This window comes from Lynx rufus, unplaced genomic scaffold (genome assembly GCF_022079265.1).
Source record: "Lynx rufus isolate CCGP_SWC_20201006 ecotype Redwood Valley unplaced genomic scaffold, mLynRuf1.p SCAF_14, whole genome shotgun sequence".
Classification (NCBI taxonomy): Eukaryota; Metazoa; Chordata; class Mammalia; order Carnivora; family Felidae; genus Lynx; species Lynx rufus.
Window position 1 is genome coordinate 35,014,600 of NW_025814828.1, and position 7,841 is coordinate 35,022,440.

Below are 7,841 nucleotides of genomic sequence, written 5' to 3' on the forward strand. Positions count from 1 at the left end.
CTCTCTCTATTTCTCTCTTTCTCTCTCTCTCTCTGTCCATTCCCCCCCCCCACATACACTCTCCCTCTCTCAAAATTAGAAACATTTAAAACAATGTAATACACCGATACAAAAGTATAGGGGCGCCTGGGTGACTCCGTCGGTTAAGCGTCTGCCTCTTGATTTCCCCTTAGGTCATGATGTCACCCTTTGTGAGGTTGAGCCCTGAGTCAACCCTCTGCGCTGACAGTGTGGCGCCTCCTTGGGATTCTCTCTCTCTGCCCCTCCCCCCCTAGTGCTTTCACTCTCTCTCTCTCTCTCTCTCAAAATAAATAAAGCTTTAAAAATGATTTTAAAAATCCACTGAGTGATACACTTATGATACATGCACTTTGCTGTGTGTGTGCTGTCCTCTGATAGAATGCGTAAGAGAAAAACTCCATCCTTCCATAGAAGAAGTGGTTAATTCAGCTCAGGGCGGGGGCTTCAGGGACGCTTCCTGGAGAAGGTGATGCCGGCCTCGTCTTCCCAGGTCAGTCCGTGTCAGCCTTGGGGATGAACGCAGAAGGCGTTCGCAGAGGGTGGAAATACAAAAAGCAAACCCAGCGAGGCTGGGACCAGCGTGAGCACCGGGGAGCTTATCGTAGGACACTGGCAAAGTAACAGTGGCCAGGAGAGACGGGCCTGCTTCCGGCATGTTTTTGTCATGGAAACTTGTCTCCCCCTCGCTCACACAGTGGACTTGGGATCTGGAAGGGATGGGATTGCATTTGTGTTCTAGGAAGCTTCCTGGGAACAGGGAAGTGGGGGGGGGGGGCAACAGGCATGACTGAAGACTGAAAGAAACTTCCGTGTGGTCCAGGCCAGGGGCTCCGGGGCCTGACCCGCTGGGCTCTGGGAGTGGAGAGGAGGGGAGAGCGCTAAGGGACAGCAAGGGCTGCGGTAGAAGAAAATCGAGATAGCACATCAGGAAGGGAGAAGAATGAAAAGGGGTATTTTTAAAGCTTCCAATGGAACACATTTAAAAATATAGTCTGTTCAGCTGTCTCTAAAAGCAACTTCACTGAATCCTTAAGAAGGACAGAATCAGCCATCAAAGGGATGCCCCGATTTCTCTCTAAACTAGGGCTTCTTCACTGGGGCTCTGCAGCTAGAATTTGGGGAACTTGTGAACTTGGCTGGGACATCTTTTTATTTTTCTTTTCATTAGTCTTGAAATGAAAGGGAGCCTTTCCTTCGGCCGTGCACCGGCGACTTGGTCACCAACCAAAATCACCGATATTTTCTTATCGTATGACAGTTGGTGCCAAGACCTCAGTATATTGATGACACTCATCGCTAACTCAAAATTATGGTATTTGTTAGACCTGCTGCTAGATCTTGTTATTTAATTCCTAATTAAAGAGGCACATCAATTAGTGGTCTGGTTATCTTTGCTACGTAACATTTTTAAAAAAATTTTTTTTAACGTTTTATTTATTTTTGAGACAGAGAGAGACAGAGCATGAACGGGGGAGGGGCAGAGAGAGAGGGAGACACAGAATCGGAAGCAGGCACCAGGCTCTGAGTCATCAGCCCAGAGCCCGACGCGGGGCTCGAACTCACGGACCGCGAGATCGTGACCTGAGCCGAAGTCGGACGTTTAACCGACTGAGCCACCCAGGCGCCCCCCGTAACATTTTTTTTTAACATTTATTTATTATTGAGAGACAGTGCACGAGCAGGGGAGGGACAGAGAGAGGAGGAGACCCGGAATCCGAAGCAGGCTCCAGGCTCCGAGCTGTCAGCACAGAGCCCGACGCGGGGCGTGAACTCACGACGCAAGATCATGACCTGAGCCGAAGTTGGATGCCCATCTGGCTGAGCCACCCAGGTGTCCCAAACTGGCTCCAAATTTAACGGCTGCAAACAGCAACCATCATTTCTTTTCCTCTTGAACCTGTAGTCTGGACAAGGCGTGGCGAGCCGTTCTGTCTCTCTATTCCAGGCAACGTCCTGGAGGCCTCAGATGGGATGATCCAAATGACCGGGGCTCCTTGGGCGTCTGTCTGTGCCTCCATCATGGCAGCCTCTCTCTCTCTGCCCCTCTGTCTCTCTAAATAAACAAACAAACAAACAAACAAATAAATAAGTAAAGAGTGCTACAGAGAATAAGGAAGAAGCTGCCGGGCTTCTTCTGACCCAGCGTTAGAATTTCCAGAATGTTGAGGGACGCCTGGGTGGCTCAATGGGTTAAGCGTCCAACTTCAGCTCAGGTCACGATCTCCCGGTCCGTGAGTTCCAGCCCCGCGTCGGGCTCTGGGCTGACGGCTCAGAGCCTGGAGCCTGTTTCCGATTCTGTGTCTCCCTCTCTCTCTGCCCCTCCCCCGCTCATGCTCTGTCTCCCTCTCAAAAATAAATAAACATAAAAAAAAAAAAATTCCAGAATGTTGAGCGGGGCCACATGGGTGAAGGGGGTCACAAGATACACACTTCCCTTTACGAAATAAATAAGTCATGGAGATGTCATGTACAGCAGGGCCACATGTTTAGAATGCTATGTTGCATATTTGAAAGTTGCCAAGAGAGTAAACCTTAAAAGCTCTCATCACAAGAAAAGAACAATTTTGTACCTGTCTACGGTGATGTAGGTTACCTAGACTTATTATCGTGACCGTTTCACAATATACGAAGATCACATCACTGTGTTGTACATCTGAAAGGAAGAGAATGTTATACGCCAACTGCACTTCAGTTAAAAGAAAAAGTTCCAGGATGTGCCTTCTGCCATGTTCCGTTGCTCAAGCAAATCTCTTACTAAGGTCAGCCGAGTTACGTGGGGCGGGAACACAGACTCCTTCTCCCCGGGAGGGAAGTGTCAAAGAATTTGTGGTCACATTGTAGCACAAATTTGTGCGGTTTGGGCGTTTTGATAACATTTTTCAATATACCTGGTTTCCTCTGTAATTGTATTGTTTTATCGTGTCGGTTATAAAACACTCGGCCGAGAAGGGGTTCATAAGCTTTATCAGAAGGGCATGGGGGTCCATAATGGAGAACCTCTGCTCCAAAATGTCCCTCTGACTTATAAACATCCTCCTTCTGTCCATAGACAGTTACAAAATGGTTCTTTTCTTATGATGAGACCACTGTGATATTGCCCTCATTGGCCTCAGAAGAGCCATCGGGCTGTTCCACCTCAAATCCTTCTTCCAAAGTCTATCTTTTCTTTTTTTTTTTTTTTAATTTATTTATTTTGAGAGAGAGAGAGAGCACAAGCGGGGGTCGGGGGCAGGGGGAGCGGAGAAGGCAGAGAGAGAGAGAGAGAGAGAGAGAGAGAGAGAAGGGGAGAGAGAGAATCCCAAGCAGGCTCCATGCTGTCAGTGCACAGCCCGACTCGGGGCTCGATCGGTGAGAACATGACCTGAGCCAAAGCGAAGATTTGGACAGTCAACCGACCGAGCCAGCCAGCCACCCCCCAGTTTCTCCTTTCTGAAGCCCAGATTCATTCATTCACCCATCTACCCATCCACGCATCCATCCAGTCAATGAATCAAACATCCTATATGGCCAAATGCAAAATGATGCCCTGTTTTCCTAAGAAGGTCCCAGGGCGCCCGGATGACCCAATCGGTTAAGCCTCGGGCTCTTGATTTCGGCTCAGTTTCGGGCTCGTGGATTGTGAGATCAAGCCCTGAGTTGGGCTCGGCGCTGACAGTCCGGAACCTCCTCGGGATTCTGTCTCTCCCTCTCACTCTGCCCCTCCCCTGACCTCTCTCTCTCTCTCTCAAAATAAATAAATATTAAAGAGAGAGAGAGAAGGTCCCCAAACACTTTTTATAACTACCTCAAACTTTTAGGCGGCCAGTGTTAGATGGGAGGCAGGCAGCAGGACTAAAAGGGCTGGAATGTCACACATCGTTGGCAGGCACATATGTTCCTCACTAGAGGTGGCCAAAGGCCTCCCTCATTCACCACACGGGCCTTTCCATAGGGTAGCGCACAACACGCCTGGTCGACGGGTGGATGGAAGCGACAGACAGAGTAACCATATGTCACAGAGCCTTGTGACCTAGCTGCCAGAGTCACACAACATTATGTCCCCTTTATTCCTTTTTTTTTTTTTTTATTTTCAAGTGTAAGTATTTATTTAAGTAATCTCCACACCCGCCATGGGGCTCAAACTCACGACCCCAAGCTCAAGAGTCACACGCTCTTCCGACGGAGCCAGCCCGGCGCCCCACGCCCTCCCCCACCCCCCTTTATTCTGTTCCCTAGAAGCCAGCTACGTTTTTTTTTTTTCCTTTGGACCGTCACAGTTACCTCCATGTATGTGAAAGAACCTCTTTTTCAAATAACGGATTAAGTTGGGACTGTTCTGTCCGACCATTAGGCTCCTTCTTTTGCGCCTTCTCTCTCTGTGTATTAGTGGCCCCCACAACTGAGCCACAAACTGTTGCTTTTGAGGGCAGGCTTTAGAGGGCTTGTTCACAACAACAGGCAATATTTGTATTGTAACCGGGAACAATGACTAAACCTTGGTTAACCTTCTTTGCCTCCACAATGGACTGAATGCTTGCCCCTTCCTTCGGGCAACACCCCTCCCACCAAATTCATATGCTAAAACCTAACCCCCAAGGTGCTGGCATGGGGAGGTGAGTCTTGGAGCAGTGATTAGGTCCCGAGGGTGGAACCTTCTAGTAAAGGATTAATGCCTCCTAAAAGAGGCCTCCTTGAGTGCCCTGGTCCCTTCCACTTTGTAAGGACACAGTGACAAGAACCAGGAAGTGGGTCCTCACCAGACACAGGATCGGCCGGATCTGGGAGCATTAAATGTCTGTTGATAAGCCCCCCCAGTGCATGGCGTTCTGTTACAACAGCCCGAACTCAGACAATTCTCCTTCCTTCCTTCTTTCCTTCCATCCTTCCTTCTTTTCTTTCTTTCTGTGTCTTTCTTTTTTGTTGTTGTTGTTGTTGATCAAAAGAGTCATTGACAGTGTTCTCCAAAGCAAGAAGAGGTTGTGTTGGGACTCAAATGTAAGGCAACTGTCACCACGCCAATGGATCGGTAAGTTGTGGACTGTCCACAGAATGGAACACTACAGAACACGGGGACAGAACAAGCTACGACCACGCAGAACCACGTGGGCAGATCTCACAAATCACACGACGAGCAAGAGAAGCCGAACGCAGAAGAATACACACAGCCTGCTTCCATTTCATAAAGTAGAAAAACCGCGCCAGCTAATCTATCTTGGCGGTCAACAAGCTGGGGGTTGTCCCTGCTGGGGACGCAACCGGAAGGGGGCACAAGGTGCCTTCTGGGGGGGGGCGGGGCGGGGGTGGCTAGCTAGCTATGTTCTGTTTCCTCTGACTGTTGGTTACATGGGTATGTTCAGTTTGTGAAAATCCATGTACTCATCAATGCGTACATTTGCGATGTGTGTACTTTTAAAAAAAATTTTTTTAATGTTTATTTATATTTGAGAGAGAAAGAGCGGGGGAGGGGCAGAGACAGAATCCAAAGCAGGCTCCAGGCTCTGAGCTGCCAGCACAGAGCCCGCCACGGGGCTCGAACCCACGAGCCGTGAGATCATGACCTGAGCTGAAGTTGGCACCTCAACCGACTGAGCCACCCAGGCGCCCCTGACTTGTGTACTTTCTTGTGTGTTACATCCCAATACAACAGTTTGACAGGAACGTTGATTGTGTGCTACTGGGGCAATAGAAACACCACGAAAGAGACCATGCCCTTGCTGCCTTCCCAGGGCTTCCGGTCTGACAGGGTGGACAGATAATAAACGCACAACCACATATGTTTCCATGTAATCATGTGCATGATTGTTATTTACAAAGAAATGGAGGGAGGGACACCTGAGTGGCTCAGTTGGTTGAGCGTCTGACTCTTGATTTCGGCTCAGGTCATGATGTCATTGTTTGTGGGTTTGAGCCCCGCATCGGGATCTGCAACGAGAGTGCAAAGCCCGCTTGGGATTCTCTCCCTCCCTTTCTCTGCACCTCCCCTGCTCGCTTGCTCTCTCTCAAAATAAATAAATAAACATTAAAAAAAAAAAAAAGTAATGGAGTGTGCCTGGTTGGCTCAGTCAGTGGAGTGTGTGACTCTTGACCTCGTGGTTGTAAGTTCAAGCCCCACATTGGGTGTAGAGATTGCTTAAAAAATAAAATCTTTAAAAAAAAAAAAGAAAAAAGAAAAGAAATACGTGCTGGGCCAAAGAGTTTTTGAAAAGGGAGAGAGGAATCGGATACAGCTTCCTTGGAAAAGTGAACTCAAGCTGATCCTTCAAACTCCGCCAGAGTGGGGGGTGGGGGGAGGGAGTGTTTCCAGGCAGAGGGAACTGCATGCGTGAAAGGAGAGAAGGGGGACCAAGATAAGTGAGGAGACCTAGGCAAGAGCTGAACTATGCAAGTCTTAGGGCCCATTTCTCTGTAAAAACCATAGAAAGTTCTAGAAAGTCGAGAGCAGGAGGGACCGGAGGGGATCGGCCTTTGCAAAGGACTCTCAGGAAGCAGGGTGGATAGGGACTGAATGAGAGTGGGGGAGGGGAGCTGTACGGGTGGCCAGAAGAGACAAAAGTGGGGGTGTTTAGGAGGGAGGGAGGCAGAGTTGGCCATTGGTTGGACTGATCCTAGGAGAGGACCACGCCCTGGTTCACGGTGTGGACAGCTGGGTAGGTGATGCAGCCACTTATCAGATGGGGAACCCTGGAGGAGGAGCCCTCGAGGAAGTAGGATCACAAGGTCAATGTTGAACAGTTTCGAGTTTGAGGTACTTGTGCAAATAATAGGAATCCTTACAGCAGGTACCATGCATTTAGCACTGAGTCATGTAATAATGTTGCATTTGTTTCAGGTGTACAACATAGTGATTCAACTTCTCTGTATGTTATGTTCTGCGGGCTACAAGTGCAGCTGCCGTCTTAAACAAAATGGGGGGCTCCTGGGGGGCTCAGCCGGTTGGGCGTCCGACCTCGGCTCGGGTCACGATCGCACGGTTCACGGGTTCGAGCCCCGCATCGGGCTCCGTGCTGACAGCTCGGAGCCTGGAGCCTGCTTCACATTCTGCGTGTGTCTCTCTCTCTCAAAAATAAATAAACACCAAAAATTTTTTTGAACAAAGTGGAAGGCTTCAGGAACCTGCGTGCCATCCTGGAGCAGGGACCATACTAATCTCTGCATTGCTCCAATTTTAGTATATGGGCTGCCGAAGCAAGCATTCTGCGGCTCATTCTTAAGGTAAACTGCTATATCAGTTAGGATTAGGGTCGGTTATGTGGCACAGAAAGGCTATAATAATAGTTGCTTGACAAGAGAGATGCTTTATTTCACATAATCCATGATCAACTTTGAAAGTTTCCTCGCTTTCTAGTTTAAGATGTTCCAGACTCAGCTGGTACTCAGCCTGTACCCCAGGTCTGGAAAAGTCCTGATTCTTTTCGGGGGTTAAATGGTATTTAGAGGCCACAGGTTAGGGGCGCCTGGCTGGCTTAGTCGGTAGAGCACTCAACTCTTGATCTCGGGGTCATGAGTTCAAGCCCCACGTTGGGCATAGAGCTTACTTAAAAAGAAAAAAAAAATAGAGGCCACAGTTTGCACACTAGGATTTCTTTTTTTTTAATTTTTAATGTTGATTTACCTTCGAGAGAGATGGAGACAGAGCTCAAGCGGGGGAGGGGCAGAGAGAGAGGGAGACACAGAATCCAAAGCAGGCTCCAGGCTCCAGCACAGAGCCCGACACCGACACGGGGCTCGAACCCATGGACGGTGAGATCATGACCTGAGCGGAAGTCGGACGCCCAACCGACGGAGCCACCCAGGGGCCTCTGGACACCAGGATTTCTAAAGGGGTGCAGAATGTCCAGAGT

The 7,841-nt window shown here is 49.1% G+C and overlaps 1 non-coding gene across 1 annotated transcript; it reads right to left on the minus strand.

The window, feature by feature from the left end:
• Nucleotides 1-7,089: 7,089 nt before the first annotated feature.
• On the minus strand, nucleotides 7,090-7,191 carry LOC124509710 (U6 spliceosomal RNA). Its single transcript, XR_006961489.1, has one exon. It is a non-coding gene; the product is annotated as a U6 spliceosomal RNA (small nuclear RNA).
• Between the last annotated feature and the right edge of the window lie 650 nt (nucleotides 7,192-7,841).